The sequence below is a fragment of the Acomys minous genome, assembly GCF_964271855.1.
Source record: "Acomys minous genome assembly, chromosome: 13".
NCBI classification, from domain to species: domain Eukaryota; kingdom Metazoa; phylum Chordata; class Mammalia; order Rodentia; family Muridae; genus Acomys; species Acomys minous.
The window spans coordinates 68,493,746-68,515,726 of record NC_140495.1 but is presented as its reverse complement, the minus strand read 5'-3'; the positions used below and the strand labels follow the sequence as shown (position 1 = coordinate 68,515,726).

At 39.7% G+C, this 21,981-nt stretch overlaps 1 long non-coding RNA gene across 1 annotated transcript in view; it reads right to left on the bottom strand.

Annotated features, from left to right (window-relative positions):
- Positions 1-16,562: 16,562 nt before the first annotated feature.
- LOC311581924 overlaps positions 16,563-21,981 on the bottom strand; it is a 97,858-nt gene continuing 92,439 nt past the window's right edge. Inside the window, exon 4 of the long non-coding RNA XR_014773934.1 lies at positions 16,563-16,679. This is a non-coding gene — a long non-coding RNA (uncharacterized lncRNA). The remainder of the gene's footprint in view (positions 16,680-21,981) is intronic.

The following is a 21,981-nucleotide window of genomic DNA, read 5'->3' as shown; positions in this document are numbered from 1 at the left end:
AAGGGAAGCAGACTTTCTATTTACGAATCTATTTGTATTTGATTTATTTCGCATATCCCATGTGAATATAAAATGATCATGGAAGCTAATATCATGGAATAAATTATTTTTAATTTAATGGCAAAGAACAGTATAAATACAGGTGCTGTTGTTTTTCTCTTTTCTCTCAGTTCTGTTGTAGATGTATGGGCTAAAAGCAGAAAAGAGAATTCCATACATTCCAAACACTTCTAAAATCTACACTGATGCCTCCCTCAAGTATAAATAGAATATTTACAAAATAGTTGCTCTAAGAGTAATGGTTTCCCTGCGTTCCTAAGTGCCTTGTCTGGATCCATTTCCTCAGCAGTATTGTCCTTATGTCAGAACCCCAAACTCAGCAATTTCATCACTCTTGTTCCATCACATATGTGGCTACCAGATTATCTAGGGGGCCTGATATTTAACAATGGCCAAGTATTCTTTATGTAGCATTGCATCTGGGCTCTCTGTTTTTACTTCTTCTCTGCTCTCTCCTTTTTATCTTCTCTTTTACTCTTCTTTTTTCATTTCTGCCTCTTTAACTCTGACTCTCTAATTAAATTCCCAAGGGAAAACTCCAATCACAAGAGATGTATTCATTCAACTTTGTCATCTCATACTTTATGTCATACATATAGTATTTGTCATGCTCCTCCATTTTGCAAGAAAATGTTAGCCAATAAAACCAACCAGACTTCTGGCTTTCTCATTCTCTGAATTTATTTCCTCTGCTGGGTAAATTCACTAGCACATACACACACAAACAAAACAAAACCCTAATGTGATCCTGGCTGTTTCTTCCTAGTTAACCTCAATAGTATTATTGATGTTAGTTAAGATTACAGATCTCATAGTCAAATGATCATGTTTAGCTTCTGTATTTAATGCTCTATCATGCAAAGAAAATATGGACATGTTTAAAAAATTATTTAGGCTTCAGTCTCTTCATTGACAGAAAAAAGGGAACAAAGTATAACTCAAAAGTGATTCTATTAATCTTTTTTCATTTGAAGTTTCTGATATTCTTAACCTGATCTCCACTGATCTGGAATACACCAGCAATATAAGTATATCAGTCCTCCTTTTTCTATATGATAATCAGCATGGCATCTTGTTTGTAGGAGGTACTCAGTGCACATGTTAGACAGGAATGGATTTGGTTTTTTAAAACACTTGCTTACATCTCATTTGAATGCATGGATTATAAATGTAAACTTCAAGTGTAATTGTCTTTTTGATATTGCTACATTTTATTCTTCTTAATAAGTATCTGAGAACCTTACTTATTTTGAAATATTTCCCTATTTGGGAGCTGATAATCTATGGGAGAAGAAGGTATCCAAAATCAGTATGGCACCATAGAATAGATATAGTAGGAAAATATGTCATTTCTTTTCATTGCCATAATAGTCAATAATTGCAAAACTCTAAGTCGTAAAATAAAACAAAACTATGAAAAATATTAATGATAGAAGTTTGGGTCCCTAAGATGTGATTAGAGTAGTTTTAACTTACTATTGAGAAACGACACAAAAGTAAAACTAGGGAAAACGTGACCAAAAAAAAATTACATTATTTCATATCAGGACACCATCTCATTTGTAGGTAGACAGAAAACACTCCATCAAACAAACAAGATAACACATTTTGATAACTTACGTTGCTGAAATTCCTTGCAGCCACAGTTTTAAAAAGCTAATATTTGATCATTTTAAATTTCAAATGTTCTGACACAGCTCTGCACCTTTGGAGTCAGCTGCAAACTAATGAATCTGGAAATGATCAATTTATAGTTCTTTCCTTAGTAAATTCTTATCGGAGCTTGCCCGAAGCAATGTGTTTACCCTCCTGCTTGTCCAGAAAGTCGGAAGCATTTTCTCCTTTGTGACCTAGATTCTCTGATCTGCCTGTCTATATCCAGCTTCCAGTTATGTAGAGCATCTCCTTGTACATGCTGTGTAGCTCTTACTAGCGACTTAGAAAACACACACGGCTGACAAATATGATAGGCTGTATTCTCCAAAGGACACTTGAAGGAAAGATATGATTTATGGTGTTTTTTAAATTTAATACTGCTAAGGTCTAATGTTGGTGTGCCCTCGAAATTCATATGCTGCAATTCTAACCTTCAAGGTGACAATATTAGGAAGTGCAGATATATGTTACCTTGATAATAACACCTGACAGAGACAGAAGAGGAAATGTTAATTTTGCTCATGGGTGCGAAAGTTTATAATTCCTAGGCCCCATGTACCTGAGCAGAAAATCACGTGGCAAGAGTGAGTGGTGAAATACATCCTCATCATGGTGGACCAAACAACACAGAGACAGAGTCATAGAAATCAGGGATTGGCTGTCATCTTCAAAGGCCTGCCCCTAGCGAATTACTTCTGCCACTCAGGCCATACTTCCTAAAGGGTTTTCACATCCTCTCAAAATATAGATAGGGAACAAACATTCAAAGCATACAACTATAGGAGGACAGTTAAGATTCAAACTTAGCAGGGAAATTACAGAGATCACTAGAGAACAGAAAAGGAATTTTCATATGTGGTATTAATATTCTTACCAAAAAGGCATAAAAGAGACCTTTTTCCTTTTCTACCCTGTGGAGAACACAGCAAGAAAGTATACTCAGAAACCAGGTCATGAGCCCTTAGCAGATTCAAGTTCATCCAGGCTCTCAGAACTATGAAAAAAATCTGACGTTTAGAAGCTACTAAATTCATGGTATTTTGTTACTTAATTCCAAGCTAATTCAAGTACTTTTACGTAAGGCAAACCATTGTTGTTTTGTGTATTTCTTTGACCATTTCTTGTAGAAGTGCAAGCCATTTCAAACTCTCCGACTTAATATAAAAAATGCTATATTCCACAAGGCTTCCTGTGCTCCGCCCAATGTTCGGATGTGAGTCTCAGCATCTGTTTCCATCTGTTGCTGGATGGAGCCTCTCAGAGGACAACTATCCTAGCTTCAGGTCTGCAAGCATAGCAGAGTGTCCATAATAATGTCAGAGGTTGACTTTCTCAGCACATCAAGTCACATCAGGACTGAATGCATCCTCTTCCTTTGTGGCCTGGCAAGGCAGCTCCAGGGGGGAAGTGATCAAAAAGCATGCAACACAGTCTTTGTCAGAGACAGCACCTGTTCCTCTTACTACATGACTCACATAGAGACCAAGATGCCCATCAGGAACATATGTGTAGGAGATTCAGTCTATGCATGGTCAGTCTCCACAAGCCCCTCTGAGTCCTGGTTGGTCTTCTGGACTTCCTGTCCCCTCCAGGTCCTTGGTGGTGGGGGCTTCTCTTTTCTGAGGGGTAGAGAGAGGGGACGGATCTGAAAGAAGAAGAGGGACTACAATTAGGATATAAAGTGAATAAATACATAAATAAATATATGAACTTTTTTTAAAAAAGTGGTTTATTCAGAGGGTATTGGCATTAACTTTTGTATGTTCAGTCTAGATAGACGGTCCCTTCTATTAAAGACAACACCATCTACATGACACTGTTTTCTTCGAAGAACATCATGTATTCAGATATTGCATTGCTCTGAAGCACAGATCTTCTCATGGTATCAAAGATACTGGAACAGGGTTCAGAAAATGGAGGTAACTTTTTCCTATGTTACCTGTAGTATGCCTTGCTAAAAAGAGCAAAAACAGTGTTTTGTGCCATCTTGGTTATATGCATTATTTTTAGTTGTTCTTATTTTTCCTGTTTTCCCCTACAGAACTCTAGCTCCATAATATTTAAATGTGTCTTAGTTGCTATTTTTAACAAAACAACAAAAAGAACAACAACAAAAAAGGTTGAAAGACAGTAACTTTATGTTCATATGGTGAAAGCACTGTTCCTAGGTCAAGGTGTCTTGATCAACTATTCCTTTCTTAAACTCTCAGCCACCCCTGATAAATGTTTTGTTAACTAGCCCCTTGGTATGTGCCTTTTCTTAGAAAGCCATGGGCAAGCATCTACTTGCCTCAAAGAATCCATGATAGATCAAAATGATGATTCTACCAAAGGCTAACTTGGAAGACCAGTGAGTTTGCTGGGGTAACTTCCAGAGTATGGCAGAGGCTAACTTCCAGGAGTAAAGACAGCTGCATTGTTGAAAGTCCTGCCCCAGCTTGCATCCCTGGGCTTCTTAGATGTAAGGAAAAGAGCTTGACCATCTGAGAGTCTCCTCTCCCCAGTGATCCTTACTGCTCACGTAACTGTTGTGAGAGGGGCTTTTTGAATCTTGTAAGTTTCGGATATTTCTCGTACTTGTGAGTTATTTATTCTTTGAGCTTTACTAATTTTTTTCTCTATTGAGTCTTCCAAATCCTCCTACCACAATGTAATGTTTCATTTCAGAGGTACTTATTATACCACAGCATGCTACAGAAGGGAATATACATTTTTGAAGTAGTAGTATTAAATGTATATCATTTTATTCCTGTTTACATAAGCTGAGTAGAAGTATTTGATCTTGGCATTGGTTAGTGTGAATAAAATACATGCAATTGAATATTTCAATCATTAAGCTTCCAGAACATTTGGGTATTATTTGCTGAGCAAACTCAGGAGACAAATTTGGATCCGGAATCCTAATAGAATTAAGTCATTATCCTGCTCCTGCTAGCACATTTTATCTATTCCAGAGCATTAAGGATTTTAGAGAGTGTCAATGGTGAATACTCATGGTTTAAAGAATGATCCCATAGTGCACACATACAAACATACGGCCTTACATGTATTCATGTGTGTCTTCGTATGTATCCACAACTAAAGCTAATTTCACCCACCTGACTTATAAGTAATATAATATGAATTTTTCTGTCCTGCACTTTTTCTGTCTTTCTCCTTTTAATGATACCTAATCAGCACCCTTTGATGATTTGTAACTGCTGATTTAATGGCAATACACAGGAAGGGTCAAGAGATTTTTAATTACTTCACAGCAAATTAATCCTAGCTGAGAATTCTGGAAAACTAATAGTGTCCTTCAAAATGCAGATAAAATCACCCAGGGAAGAGGCTGTAGGCACATTTTCAAAAAAATGTAAACATTGCAGCCTGGAGGATCAGTGTTTTGCTTTGTTTTGTTTTGTTTTGTTCTTCTTCTGGGAGCAAGACATTTAAGAAATCCTTCTTGAAGGAGAGAACAGGGATAAGAGAGTGGACAGTGAGATCTCAGCAAGGGCAAAGCCCAGCCACTTAAAAATAGTCCCCTGCACTTTTAAGCATTTAAAGTACAAAAGAGCCAGTAGCTGGGGAAATGGCTCAGTTGGTGAATTACTTGGCGCATAAGCGTGAGGACCTGCATTTGACTGTCAGTGCACATCCCAAAACAAAAACAAAAAAGAAAAAAGAAAAAACAAAACAAAACAACCCAGAAGGGCATAGCAGTGAGCACCTCTACTTTCAGCATTACGGCGATAGACATAGAAGGATGCCTGTTTCTGTGGACTGTTGGCTGTCTAGGTTAAGTTAACTGGTTCAGAGAGAGAGCCTGCCTCAAAAAATGAGATGGAGGGCAAGCAAGCAGGACACCTGATGTTGACTTTTGCCTCTGTTCACATGTACATGTGTGCACACACACACAAACGCACACAGGCAAGGCGGCCTTCATGACACTTGACTTTTTTTGTCCATTACTTATTTTTTTTATCTCTATTGTGAATTGCTGGGGAAAGGATTGAGAGAAGTTAATGGGTTAACTACATTTACTAGATGTCTGACTATGCAATCCATGAGTTTCTGGGACATTTTCTTCCTTGTTATGTTATTTCAAATGTGAAAAGCAAATCAGTTAAGAGAGTCTCATCTTTTTGAAGTATTGATCATATAATTCTCTTCTTCCCAGGATCCTGAATCAAGACTCACTAAAGTAAGTATATTAGGTTGCAAGACCTTGTCCTCAGCTTCATGAATGTCATGAATGTGGACATGACCTATATAGGTTTTGTTGTTGTTGTTGTTTTTGTTTGTTTGTTTGTTTTCTTTTTTTTAGGTTTAAGGGAAGCAGGTAACAGGAGTTTTACTTTGGGGGCCTTTGGATCTGAAGCACTGTGTGTGTGTGTGTGTGTGTGTGTGTGTGTTTGTGTGTGTGTGTGTGTGTGTGTGTGTGTGTGTGTAGATCACCATCATGCAGTGTCCTAATGTAATCCTTTGGAATGTTCTTCTGAAGTTCTCTATGGAAACTGCCCTCATCCTTTTAGCCATCTTTCTGGAGAACTAAAGTTGGACTTCTCAGACCTAGATTATCAAAACGGAAGTTGTTACTCTGTATACATGCACAAGTGTAAAACACAGGAAACTTGTTTAACTAGTACACATATGTCCATTAAGTGAAAATGAAAATATACAGGTCTACAAAAATTCCACTTGTGTTTCCATTAAGCCTATTAAAACTGTTGATGGTTCTTGGCACAGGATAAGATGTTTATGTTGAGGAAATGACCTTATAAATCACAGTTTATGGTGTGTTACTTTTTTAAAAGATTAAGGCAAATGAATGTGATTTTTTTTTCTTTTTGATGTTTCAATGCTCAGTAGGACTCAACCATGCATTCAATGCATAGCAAAGCGTAAGTTATACACATATACAGTTATCTCACCTTTTTTTTTTAACTACTGAGGTTGCTTTAGTATGATGAGGCACAGGAGTCCAAATTGAGGTCCACATTTGGCAGTTGTCATGGTGACCATGTGCCTCATTGTCTATACATCATGTCTCCTACTGTCATGGAGAACACTAGTCCTGCGATCTCTGGGTATCGAGAAATGTGCCTCTATGCATACATACCCTTACTGCCATGAAATGCATAAGTGCTGTGTTAACATTCATGCTCTGCTGTGGAAGTTTTGGGTTTTGTGTAAACATGTTTTTGTTTTAATCCCACGTGTGGGATATGGGGGCTGCTCCAGTTTGTCCACAGCTGATAACTGCCTTGTGAGAGGGCACTTGATCTCTGTCAGCAGGGAACTACCTCATGTGGGGTGTGTACTTTGCTAGTGGGAATAAATGCCAGACCCAGAGAGAGAGATTGGGGGCTCCGAAAAAGGAAGCTGCTGATGCTCTCCCTGTGCTGCTTCTGGTTGCTGTTGATGCAGCTTGAGAAGTTGGAGACATCCTGAAATGGAGATTGCACTCGCCCCAAGGAACCTGATGACTCTAAACAGCAGGGAGTAGCTAAGGAAAACTCTGCCCCTTCACCCCACTAACCTTCTTTCTCTTATACATGGTGTTGGGGTGTTGGAAGAGGTTGGGCTAGAAAAGGGAGGCAGAGATATAAGGAACCCAAAATAAAAATAGATTTTAAAAGTACAACAATAATATTTTATCAGCAACTCCTATGATATACATCTTTGATGGGAACTGTTGGAGCTGGTCTTCCCCAGCTCTTCAATGAACACTTCAGAAAGAACTACAGAACGAGACCCTGTCAGGACAGTGGGAGACCATTCCGAAAGTTCCTGCTTCAGTGTGCTAAATGGTAGCCTCGGGGCCAGCACTGATTTCATGCTGGTTCCTAAACTGCCTGGTGACTACCCAGGGAGCTGCTAAGGTATGAAGTTGCCCCATTAAGCAGAGACAGCTAGGTTTGAAAGCAGAAAGCAGAATCCTTCTGCTTTGATGGGACCACCTGTTACAAAGGACTTTCAAATAGCTTCCCTCTCAATCAACCACAGAGCATCACCATTAAGGTCCAGATTTATCCTTATCATACCTTTCTGTTTTAATTTTCTTTTTTTTTTTACTGAAAACCATTATTTCATACACTATGTTCTGATCAAGGTTTGCCTTTCTCCAGCTCCTCCCATCTTCTTCCAAACTCCCCACCCATCCAAATCCATTACCTTTCTTTCTCTCTATAAAAGCAAAACAAAACAGGCACACACAACACCTCACAAAACCACAAGATTGAAGATTACATACAGGAAACCTATCAGTAATACACACACACACACACACACACACACACACACACACACACACACACATACACACACACACACACACACCAAATAAAGCAATATGAGACAAAAAGTCTACAAAAACACCATTGAGTTCATTTTATGTTGGCCATCTACTTCTGGGCATGGGGCTTGCCTGCCCTAAATTATGGTGAATGTGTTAATGCAACTCCATTGAAGAAAAAAGGTTGTCTTTTCCTTTGCAAGTGGGTGCCTGTTACAGTAAGGTTTTTGGTTAGGGGTGGGTACCGGCATCCATTTCCCCCTCTCAGAACTGATACCAATCTCGCTTGACTACGGCAGACCTTGTGCATGGATACGCCTAGATCCCCTTCACCTGTCTTCAGCTCTTGCAATCTTTCTGCTTATTCTTCCCTGTAGCAGCCTGAGCCCTAAATGTGTGTGGATGGAGGCAGGAGATTGTGAAGATACCATTTTTTTTGGTTTTTGTTTGTTTGTTTGTTTTTGGAGATAGGGTTTCTCTGTGTAACCTTGGCTGTCCTAGACTCGATTTGTGGACTAGGCTGGCCTCGAACTCACAGTGACCAACCCACCTCTGCTTTCCTAAATACTGGGATTACAGGCGTGTGCCACCATGCCAGGGTGATGATATATCTGAAACACAGAAATACTTGGAGAATGGTTTTGTCCTGCATCAGTAAAGGAAGAAAGCGAAGGGTTTTTTTTTAAATGCCCCTTCTGCTCAGCTTCCCAGATGGTCTCTAGTTAATCCCCTATTCCAATCCTTTGCCTCAGTCGTACGATGGTGGTGTTTCCAGTGTACCTACCCTCTATGCTTTCTTATTCCCTGTCTTATTATTCACACTACTCTCCATCTCTTAAATGTATTTAAGTGGACACAGACAATCCTTTAAGATTTCTCAGGCCCACTTCCTTCATTCAAAATTTTGAGAGGCCTTCCAAATTGGAAATATACCTTCTCTCTGCTACCATCTCATTACATTGAAATTAATTTTCTTTGTAGTTCTCATGGTAATGTTTTATCTACCCAACCAGAGGGGCAGTATTTTAAAGGCACTGGATAGTGCTGAAACATTTTTAATGCATGTTCTTCAATAAAGGATACATTGCAAAATGCCTCCCGTGTGTGTGTGTTTGGGCACAAAGCACGCAACACGTCTCTGTACATGGTGACTTCCCAATGGGCACATGTATCCTCGCTCCAAAGTTAATATTTCATGTCAATATGTTCACATGTCAATCCATGTCCTCCATCTTTAGATAAACCTGATATTTAGGGGGCTTGGTTCTATCCACTGCTCAGAATTTATTACATGGCCCTGCCTTCCTGAATTGTACTTAACTGCTTGTAAGAAATGATTGCTCTCTGGGTATTGTTGTCCTCAGGGGTTGTCCAGACCAGCCAAAAGGCAGAGGAATGTCTGAACAAGCAGATTAATGAGCAATCACCGAGGAAGCTGTGGATCCCCATTCAAGTTCTTGGAAAGTGTCTGTCTATGATTTGATGAAAAGGACTGGATTTGGGGCCAGAGGGTGAGAGTGGCTCCACGTGTCCCCTACCTCCTGCTGCTGGGGGCCTCAAGAACAATGATGAGGCAGAGAGGCTGCGACAAGTGGGAGGCAGCTGACTCCAGCTGATTGAAAATAGGCCATTTGTCCCGTTCAATGCTAATGTGCTCAGGGATTTGCACAGTTGGGGCTGCAGAGTGGGGCAGGGGGTGGGAGATGGGGGTTGGGCAGAAACGTTTATGTATGCACGTGTCTGGGAGATCAAGCCTCCTTTCTTTGCCTTTAATCAGCTTTCTCCACTCGATAAATTACCAATAAGAAGACTGATGATCTCACCAGCTTTCCTAGCTGGCAAAGGCTTAAATGCATTGGCTTTGCCGGCTTCAGGGCATGAGAGGCTTGGGTTCAAATTCTAGAGCTCACTGGAAACTCCCAAGATATATCTCCACACAAAGAAAAAAGTGATCATAAGAGGCAACAGTTCTGATGTCATTAGAATACATTATAAAAGCATAACTGAATATGTTAATTGCTTGATCCCTCCCCAAAAATACACTTATCATTTATTCACAGGGCATAGAAACATATGGCCATTACCAATATTTCTGTAAATTTACGTTCACAGGCAAAGTATCTTGACCTATTATAGTCCCAGCCTTCAGGAGTCACTGAGTCCAAGTCAGCTAAACATTGCGTGGTGTTGCCCAAACAGGACACCTAGGCCCAAGCGCTCCACAGCGCAGCCAATAGAGGAAGCTACAGCAAACAACTTTCAGTACCTTTGTGTTAAGAATGCCAGGACCAACACTGCTCTTTGCAATGGTGTGTATATGAATAGGCAAATGCACACAGGCATACATTTACTGCAGAGTTTATTTACCTTGAGTATTTTAGAAGACCGTAGGTTTTCACTCTGACACTGTCCAGAGGGGCGTCACCTAAGCCTCTTCTTCCTCCATGACTTTCCTTCAATCTGTGCCAGGCTTTCCAGGATGTCAAAGGCAAAGCTCCCAGCTTCCAGGATGGAATTTTCCACCACATTATATCAAGGTTGATAGAACACATCTGAGCCACACAGATAAGAACCTTCTCACAAGAGCCACCACTTAGTCTAAAGTTTTCTTGGTGACTCCTACCCTATTGGTCTGTTATCCAAGGCTGCATTTATCCAAATTATTGACCGGGTCATCAGTCTCAAGTTGAGCATTGGTCTACGTGTGCCAGCTGTGCAATGTGGCAGTGTGAGCAGCAGAGTTGGACAATGATGCTTGGAAGCTACTTCCCAGGGCTTAGCAGAAACCACTTACGCTTACCAGGTGTGCACAATCATGATTCTTCAATGTATTTTTTTAAAAAAAATATTAATAATAATTTTAGTGAGATGGTAAAAATATTTGCTTTGGTTAAGAAGCATATTTAATCATATGGTTGGGGGAGAAGTTCCCCTTCTGTGACAGACCTAGGGGAGGGGAATAAGGTGAAAGAGGGAGGGAGGGAGGAATGGGAAATACAAGTGAGGAGATAACAATTGAGATAAAATCTGAATAAATTACGTAAATAATAAAAAATGAAGATATTTTAAAGTTGGATATGATGGGACATGCTTGTGGTCCCAGCATTAAGACAGAGGCATGAAGATTACAAATTTGTTTGTTTTTTTTTAAATTGCAGCCCCTCCTTCCTCTCTTCCTGATCCTGCCCTCCTTCCCCTTTCCCCCTCCCCTCTCTCCTTCTTTTCACAAAAGAAGAGCCCCCCTCTGCATCAACTCCACCCAGGGACATCAAGTCACATAGGGACTAAGCACACCCTCTACCACTGAGGCCAGACAATGCAGCCTTGTTAGGAGAATATGACCCAAAAGCAGACAATAGAGTTCATGTTAGAGATAGCCCCTGCTCCACTTGATAGGGGACCCTCATGAAGGGCCAGTCCATGTTTGCTCTTTGTCTCTGTAAGCTCTCATGGGCCTAGGCTAGTTGACTCTATTGGTCTTGTTGTGGCATTCTTGTCCTGTCTGTCTCTCCACTCTTCTACAAGACTCCCCAAGCTCTGCCTAATGTATCATTATGAGTTTCAGCATCCACATGTGCACACAATTTCACACCACACACCACAAACACACACACACACACACACACACACACACACACACACACACACACACCCCTCCCACACACAAACATCCCATAATTGCTTGTTGAATGGGATGAGTCTATTGATCAATTTTTTTTTACTGAGTAGCTCTTATTTTCTGGGTGCTATGTTATGAATTGAAACATAATGGAAACTGAGAAGTGTTGTCTTCCTTTAGACGCTGTATTGAAAGCTTTGAAAGCATTATTTAAAAGGAGGCCAACTACGTGTAAAAAGAATTCTATAACACGTCTGTGACCTTTGACTTGTAATTCATATTTTACAAGGAAATAATAGTGCTGTTGTAAAAAGCGGCTTCTTAGAAATGTGAGTAACATTATTTTTTGCACACTCAAATTTATTTTGTGTTCCATAATCCAAAGAGAGTTTCATGTGGAGCAACTTCCTGAGAGGGTCTTAGGGAGTCAGGCTCATCTCTTCCATAGTCACACAGTCTCTCCAAGTTCACTACAGGTCTCATCCTCCCCAGACAGCTGAGGGGTGCACAATAAGGGCACACAGTGTAGGGCCCCCTCAAGAAGTAGTATATGCCACAGGGACTCACATTCTACTGATTAGAACTCATTCACAAGAATCCAAGGGCACCTGAAGTGTGCGTTCACGATGGGCCATGGAGGAAGGGGAGACTGCCTTGACAGTGAGCTACAAATTCTTATGACTTCATCACCAGCGTCTCCTTTAATTGAAGTTCAAATGAAATTATTCTGTTGATTCCGGGGACAGATGTCACTGTTATACTCCAGGAGTGCTCTATAAATAATCATTTACTAGTAGAGATAGAATAAGGAGAGAGAGAGAGAGAGAGAGAGAGAGAGAGAGAGAGAGAGAGAGAGAGAGAGAGAGAGTGTTTTGCTCCTGCTCTCATTTCTTTCCTGTTGTTCAATACAGACAAGGACTGAGTTAAGGAGCAGGAAGAACATTTACTCACCACCACTTCCATTCTTGATTCTTTTCATCTAGTGCCTGAATACAGCATCCAACTAGATATAGCATTATGTGATCACTGTGGGAAAAGATGACGATTAATAAAATTAAATGAAATTATCTTTAAATAATTCCATATACTTTTAGATAATTCAAAATTTTATGCTAAATATAACATCAAAGGTATGAGTGTCAGAGTGCAATGGAAATTAACATTTATTGATTGAGGTCATTTTTAATTCTCTAAAATATCATAACCAGTATTTTTATGTTTTATTTTATGCATGTGGGTGTTTTTCCTGTAAGCCTGTCTATGAACCACTTGTGTGACTGATGCCATGGAGTTTAGAAGAGCGCACTGGGTCCTTTAGAACAACCAAAGGTTGTGTGATATCATGTGCAGTTACAGTCCTCTGGAAGAGCAAGCACTACTCTTAGTCATTGAGCCCTTTCTCCAGTCCTTGTGATGGTCATTCAACAAATAGGACCTACAGAGTATAAATCATGTGTCTAATATCCTCTTCAATGGCTGACTCAGGATAAACAGGTAGAATATTTAACCTGCAAATTTTATTTACCTCTGAGGGATCAAATTGACTGACAAATTTACAGTACATAATAAAGACACATCAATGGAAAAAATAACTCAGTTGCTTTAAGTTTATAAAAGTAAAACATCCATTTAATTTCTCACACTCTTCGACTGTCTCTATCTAGAGAGATAATAAATGTTTATGGTGCAAAGTCACCTGGAAGTGAAGCAATCATAGGAGCTCTCTCAGGAGGCATTTCGCCACAAATTGTGCTCATTAATTCTGTCCATGTTTATTGAGTATTTTATATTAGTCACTCATAGGCTCTACATTAATGGGTAAGCCATGCCTTCCTACTCAAACTGATTACTTCCATAAATGTGGTCCTAAACATTTCCACCAAAAGTAGAAGCCATTCATTAAATTGTGCTTTATTTTGTTCTGTTTTGTTTTCACTAACCAGATATTTGTGATGTCATAGGCTACACGTATGATGCTGTGTCATTTCAGCTAGCCAAATTTTCTGGTGAGATTCAAAATCGTGACTCTAAGCCACTGGTTTCTTTAGTGTGTGTTTTATTATAGTGTGTTCAACACTTTTGTCAAGGCACTTTTTGACTTATGACTTATCAATATATAAAACCAAGTTGAGGAGCATTTGTTCTAGTGTATGATTACAATTACTATTTCATTTGACTGATCCTACTTCATTTTACAAAAACAAAAACCAAAACAAACAAACAAACAAACAAACAAAAACCCAAAAAGCAAAAAACAACAACAACAAAAACCCTGAAACCCAAACCTAAATTCTCTTGATGAACTCATATAAGTGCATCCATCCATCATCCATTGGGCTTCTCATGTTTTCCTTGGGGCTCTGAGGCTAGACTTGAAAGCAATGGGTTCAGCATCTGTTCTCAGGCACTTTCATAGTTGTTGGGGGTAGCTAGGACCACATTGTTAAGTCTCTTCCACACGATTTCTAGACAAGGAGTGGCTGTAGAAATTTAACCATCTAATGCTTAAGTTAAAACAGCACTAGGCCAGTCTCTCTTAGTTGCAAGCAGTCACTAAAGTGTTGAAATGGACCTAAGATCTTATCTTACATCTAGACATAATTTTTCTTATCAGTAAGAAAATTATTAGTGAGAAATAGATGTCCAAACAAAATCTTGTATGTAATACTAGTGTCTACAGAGTGTAACACTCTGGACTGTTAAATATAACAATCATTTTTAATCTTTGGAAATGCTTTTCTGTTTGGTATTGAAGGCCATGCAGGTGATCAAAATTAACATTTGAAAGAATTTTCATAGACAGGGAAAGAATACGTTCAAAATATATTGTATGGAAAAAATTGTGAAAAAAATGATAATGTCAGCAAAGGATCTAGTCTTTGGGGTTACAAGGGATTGGGAGAAGTCAATGACTCCTTCCTTTTATGAGATGTTCCACCTTCTGAGAATAAGCCAGAGGCCTTGCTGATCTGACTTCTAGAACATTGTCTAAGGATCATAACACTACTAATTCTTGCCTTGACTTCTCCCTCATGTCTCTCTCCAGACGCCGCTCACAGATGTTATATAAATGGAACTCCTGCAGCCCTGTTTTAGCTAGGCCCATTGGAAGGGCACCCTGTTTGCCACACTCAGTAACCTCATCAACTCAAAGAAGCCAGACCTGCCATTGTCCAATTCCTTAGTGGCAGTCCGGGCTACATCTTCAGAGGGCAGAATAACAAGAACAGGAAGTAGAAACTGGGGGAGCCGCTCAGGACAGGGGCACCCAAAGCAGTGGTTTCCGAAGTGCTCTTGGTTTTCAGGCTAGGACTTCCATCAGGGAGCTCTGGTCTTTTATCTTCTCCTTAATGAGCGGGCATGCCAGGATTGCGCATGCTGATTCCTCCTGGTGAACAACGTTGAAAACAGATCTCGGAGTTTTGTTTTGTTTTTGTCCTGGCTAAAGACCTAACACTGGCTACATCAACCACCTGGCCGAGGAAGGGTCCCTGGAAGACATGCTAGAGAAACAGGTGGAATACCTCTGCCTCTGGTGAGATGCCATTTTTCTTCTCAGAATTTTCATCCCACATGCTCCTACTAGCACAGTCCCTGTGACGTTTTATTTTATTTTATTTTTGTATTTCTTTTTCTTTTTGTATCTGTCACAAACCTGGCTCATGCCAGGTGATGACGTGAGAGGTTGCTCCAAGAAGGCAGGTTAGTGGGAACACCTGTATGCTAACACCCACACTAGCTTCTCTCAGAGAACACAGTTAATGTGCGAGAGACAACTTCATTTTATGGGTCTCAGAGAAAAGGGGTTTATTGAACAATTGGAAATCCTTCCAGCCAAGAATTCTAGTGAATTTACTAACCATGTGGAAATAGATTAGGACTCTGTCATTAAGCAAATATGCATACCCAGTAATAATAAATATAATATATTATTAATATAATATATATAATTGTTTAGCTCTTCATTATTGATATTGCCAGCAGCACTACCATGCTGGACATTGGAGGAATATATTCTGCCTGTTTCCTGGTGAGATGTAAATCAGAGTTTCCATGGGATGGAGAGAGTGAGGAAGTAGGTACGAAGAAAAGGAAGTCAGTGGTGGTACATGGGAAGAATGAGGGGAGGGGCTGTAGCTTTGGCTGTCAGGAAGTTAGGCTTTCCTTGGAAATCTGGGGAGAAAGGACATTTTATTATAGCAATCTCCTGAGACTTCATCTACAGGATCAAATTCAGGCTGAATGACGTTGAGAAAAGCCTACGTCCTCAGTCCTCAGTGTCCGGTAAACCTGTTCAGGTGTTTTCTTAAGTAGGAAGGTAAACGTTGCCAAGCTGGTTAGCCTCTCACAGCCTCAGTTTTCTCATCTGCGTGATGAAAACGGCAAATGAGAATGTTAGAGCAGGTGGCACAGGAAATCTTTTCTAGCCTTAAGGCCATGCGGTTTGAAAGCCTCTCATTCAATCTTTGTTTTACTTGTCTCACAGTTATTTATATACTCCAGAACAATGGAACAGTACATGGGTATGACTCCTACCCTTAGGGTCCAGGTGTCCAACATTAGAGCCAGGAATTGGAACCCAAAAGGAATGCAGGCCCAGGACTGCCAGGCGAGACTCTCCAGCATCGTCACTGGAATAATGAAAGGGAGGTGGTGTTTAGTGTTCAGCCAATTCAGGCCCCCAGGATGATGCTAGCAGGAGGCCAGGTCATAACATGAGATAGGTTTCAGCCCCAGGGCAAGAGACGGATGAACAGGCGCAGCGCATGCCTGTGGATGAGTGCCCTTGGGTGTTGCAGCAATTTACCCATAGCATATTGCCTTAAGCAATATTAATTTATTAATTACAGTTTGGGAAGTCAGAAGTAGAAACAAAAGGACCTCATTGAGCTAAATATCAAGATGTTCGCGACATGTAAACCTTCTCCAAATATCAAGGGGAAAAACTACCTCGTGTTTTTCACCCTCTAAACACTTTGCTCGCTTCTCAGCTTGGTGCTCTCCTCATATCTCCTCAGAGGTTGTAGTCTCTGAGAGTTCTTCTGTAGTTAGCATTCCATCTTCTACCTTTAAGGGAATTTAAGATTCACAGAACTTAGATAATCCAAAAACAAAAACAAAACAACAACAACAAAAAACCGTATTAAATGGTGTCACCTGATTAGCAACATTGATTTCATGTGTAACCTCAATTCATGACACTGATCCCATGTAACCACATACTCATAGGCTCTAGGGCTGAGGCTACAGAGCACTTGGGGACTCACTGTTAAAAATTCGGATGGATGGAGAGGAACAGAGTTATCTTACTGGCATCTGCAGTCCTCCTGTGTTCTGGGACCACCCTTACGCTCCAAATACTGCTGTTATTTGGTATTAGCTAATTGTTTGGCATTTAGTAACTGAAATAATTTAAATGGTCATCCTGCAGAATTACAATAAGAATTAAAACAATTCAAAACCATTTCATGTGATTTATCTCTCTGTAGCAGTTAATTTAATATCAACAGGGATTTTACTTTTGTTCTGATTTTGTTGCTATTTATTTTGTTAATTTGTTTTAGTTATTTAAGACTAATGCTAGTAAACTATGCTTCAGGTCCTGATAACTTATAATTTTTTTTCTTTGGAAGTCATATGTAAGTTTATTTTTCTACGTATAGGGGGAAATAACGAGCTTTTAATTATCGTTCTGAGGAACAGCAAACACCCCAAGCATATGATCTGCCACAGCTTTTCAAAGTATAAAAAATGTTTGTTGGTTCAAGTAATCCCCAAAACAAAATTTGATATATTAAGCTTTGCTAAGACTAAACTGAATCAGAGGGTAGAAAATATTCTGTACACTAGAAGTCCACCTTTTCACACAAGGTCTGGGCTGATTTCTTTACTGACACTAATTATGGGTCTGGGAGAGAACCCATCCATGTCTCACTAGCTCTTGACAATACAGAGCCCTAATCTGGGAGATCCAAGGTCTTCTGCCCTGTGTTCATCTCTCCTGTGTAACGAGCATCACCATGTAGCATGTAACACAATGGGCCAATCAATACTGAACTTTTACAATATGCACTCAGATCCTTCATGATGCCATTCCTGCATGGCTGTTCTCTTTCAGTCAGTTAGCCAACTCATTTGTCCTTGTGACTTCGTCAAAGCACAAAGCCAGTTTTCTTCATGCCTTTATCTAAATAGCCAAATTGGCTCTAAGTGCTGCCTATACCTGCACAGGTGCCCCAAGTTGGCAGTGGTGTAATGCCCTGCTGCGCCAGCCAAGTCATAACCAGCCCTGCAAAAGAAGACAGAGCAGTGCTGGCTCAAAGTCTATTCTGGGACATATGCTGAGTTGGAAGACAGGCCAACTGAACCTCTCGGAAAGCCATTTGCCTGTAGCTACCTGTGTTTTGGATCTTCTGTGACTCATTCCTTTCGCTACTTTGAAGCTTCTCTGCCTCAAGTTGATGACTGTTATTCAGAAAATTATGTTGAGGCACTCTTTGCAAATTCAAAAGGTAATAAAAGAAACTGCCATCCACTTTAGTAGCTGTGATGTGTGTGTGTGTGTGCACACGTGAGTGCATGTGTGGGTGAGTGGGTGGGTGTTTAAGTATGTGCACATGTGCGTATGTGTGTTGGGGGGCTTAAGTGTGAAATTATGAGGAAACTTAATTGGAAAGTAAAGCAATGGCATAAATCAGGTATGTGTGCTAAGAGAGCGCCTTAGGTCCCTGAGGACCCTAAAGGGTCCCGTTTTCTAAGCCCTGTCTTAGCCCCCTTTGGCTATTTCAATAGATGACAGTAACTAACTCAAAGAAAATAGGTTTGTTTTAGTCAGAACCAGAAAGAAAATCTTCTACTTTCTTAATGTATTCTTATTTTTATGAGACTTAGTTGTATTCAGTACACAGATGGGGAAATCCATCAAAATTCACCATGTGTCATAAATGGTAAAATGGACATTTAAAGTCACAAAGAAATGCCGAACAAGGCTTGACCTTTAGGGAACTCACAAAATTGATTAGTCATCTTGCTAGTGTTGAAAACTTGTTCAAGATTCGGAACAGTATGGGGTTGGGGACTTCAGCTCTGAGAGGAAGAGTAAGCTGAACCAAAGTCAGTGCTATTCAGTTTGTGGATGGGGGAGTTTCACTATTTTTAGTTTAATTTTAAGTTTCTATCAAGTTCTGAGTTGTTGGAAATTTTAAGATATATTTAGCAAATCTAGAGGATGTGTGAAAAGAAAACTGCTTAAAAATCCTTATTTTGGAGGGACGGAGGGAGGGAGGGAGGGAGGGAGGGAGAGAGAGAGAGAGAGAGAGAGAGAGAGAGAGAGAGAGAGAGAGAGAGAGAGAGTCATCCTAGGGAGCTACCCACCTTTCTGCTTAGACAAGGTGTTCTACTACAACTGTAACTGGACGTAGCTTAGGCTAGTTGGCCAGCACCCATGGATTTCTGCTTATCCTTGTCTCCCTGTTGGGTTACAGTGAACACTATTATGCTCAGCTGTTTTTTGTTTGTTTGTTTGTTTGTTTGTTTTTGTTTTTTGTTCACATTGTTCTTTCTTTTGTGTGGATTCTGAGAGTAAAACTCACGTCCCCATGCTTTCAAGGCAAGTACTTACTGAGCTCTTGCTCTGGCCCTGGATATACATTTGTTCATTTATGCTATGTCTGTCTGAAAAAAAGCTAAGGGTGACATGGGAGTGTTTATCAAAGTGATACATTCACCCTAGGTGATGCCTCTAGTAACCCTTTAATGCTAAACAGTACTAGGTTGCACATACAAAGATCATTTAAGCAAATTAAATATTAGCCCTTTTGGAAAAGCGCACCTACATCCTTTTGGGCTGAACATACCAAATATGACATGAAAGGACACAATATGAGGTAGACGGAAGATTGGACTCTGCCTTACAAGATTTCCTCATTTTTCTTCTTGAAAAAGGTCAGTTTTTGACATCTACCAATTTTAAAGATGATCTGTATAAGACCAGTGGTTTCATCATACTCTCGTTAGACATGGAAGGAAAACAGGTAAATACTATTTCAATTCAACATTATGGAAAGATAACAATTGATTCTAGGGAACAATTCCTCCTCCTGCTTTTGTTTGTTTGTTTGTTTGGTTTGGTTTCTTTTTGAGACAGGAGTTCTCTATGTAGCCCTGGCTGTCTTGGAATGTGCTTTGTAGACCAGGCAGACATCAAACTCAGAGATCCACCTGCATCTGCCTTCTGAGTGCTGGGATTGGAGGTAGATGCCACCATGATCAGCTGGAATGTTTTCTTTTTACCTAATCATTTCAGACAGGTGTTCTAGTATGAATACCTAAAAACTCTCAGAGAAGGTGTCTCATTGCCAAAAGACTTCTTAGAAGAACCCATATTCATATAAAATGCTACTCTGGCTAACTCATGGACTCCATATGCCAACAGAGATGTTTCTGTACAATTCAGAGTATTCTCCTAAATATTATATTCTGTCATGGTAGTACTTATTACTATCACGAGTGCTTTGTTAGGTTTCTCATAACGGTTGAGTAGCATCAGTCTCACTATGGGAAACAACTGAGATGGCCATTTAGTTGTCTACATGTTTCTCTATTCGTGCCCAACAGCTTTAGTCACACAGGCCAGCTGCAAACTCCAAAGGAAGCAAAACAAATCCCAGTGCGGACTCATTTCAAAACCGCCTCTCCAGAAATTATTTCAGTCATGGCTCAGACAGACTCCCTTCAAGAAAAATTTTTTGCAGGCCAATTCTTTCAAAAACTGTTTACTAGGGGGCTAGAAACTGGGCTTGCTGGTTAACGACACTGCCTTCACTTCCAAGGGACTCAGGTTTGATTTCTTGTACCCATGTGGTAGATTGTGCCTTTACTCCAGTGCCAGGAAATACGAAGCCTTCTTCTGGCCACTATTAGGATGGTGTTAATATATGCAAGCATAAAATAAAATATATAAAATAGAATATATACAATAAAAATAAACAAACCTTTATGAATAATAATGATAAAATACTAACTATATGTTAATTCCTTAAAAATATTTACGATAGCAAAAAAGTGCAGACCAATCCCCCAGTGGGGATTTTATTGGGTACTAAGAACCTTTACATACTCTTCCAGTAGCGCAAGTGTTTCTTATATGTGTGCCTTAGACATGGCCATTGCATCAATGAAGCCTGTGCTAATTTAATAAAAACATAACCATTCTGTTCCCTATGAATGATTAATATGTTTACCTGCCTACTCCCATCTGCAGCCAGATGTATCATTTTGCGTATATGTGGAATCGTGAGCCTGTGTGGCAAGAAAAATACACATCTCAGTTTGTAAAGTTCCCTCTTCACAAGTCTCTGAGGTCACACTGTGAGTATGCAAGCCATTCACTACTCTAGAGGAAATCAGGAAGTGTAACATTTATTGATTACTTTCATTGAGCCTTTTCACACTTGGCTATCACTAATAGTGTCGAAGCTTTGACCTTGGCTGTTCTCTCAGTTTTCTTGGTGATATAAAAAGCAATAAAAGCTAAAAATAAAAAACAAAAAACAAACAAACAACAACAAAACAAAATCAGATATGCAGCTATTGAAGGATGATGATAATTTTGATTCTCAGACTCTTTTGTCTCATTAAATTTTGTACTAAAATGTTCTCAATTTGACATGTTGCTGGAAATATGGTAGAAAAATAGGAGTTGAGAACATGTGCAATTAAAGCTATACAATGCTGTTGCCACAAATCCCTAGACCAGTGCACTCGGAGACCTCTTTGCTTCCTTCAAGGCTCTCTTGAGCTCACTTATAGCAGCACAAATGAGAGACATCCACTTGCGATAGGTCCAACATTCTCTTTACATGACTAACCAGTGCTTTTCTTTGTCCACTATTTTGTTTTGTTTTGTTTTATCTCCCTGATACAGTGATTCACTGAATATTCTAAACCAAGATTTAACCTCCTACAGGGAGATTTGGGTAGTTTTCATTTTTTAGTTCAGTTCATTGCTTTATGAGTTACTAATACCAATTTGTCTCTCTTTCTTTCTCTTTTTCCTCTTCTCTCCCTGAACAATGAAGGGAACAGTTAGAGATTTAACAACCAAGGCATAAATAAGAAAAACAGCTTAAAAGAACACTGTGTGCTACTAAATAGCCAGCTCCTTTCAGATCCTCTATCAGGATTAAGAACTAAATGAATCTTTTCACATATTGTTACTTAGACACAAGGCAAGAGAATCAACTTCATTCTTCTCCTTTGACCAAAACTACAATTATACTGGGGAGGCCCCCATCATCCCTGAGTCAATTAAAGATCCTGTTACTGGAGTTATTTTAAGTGTGTGTATATAAAGCACCAGGGGACAGAT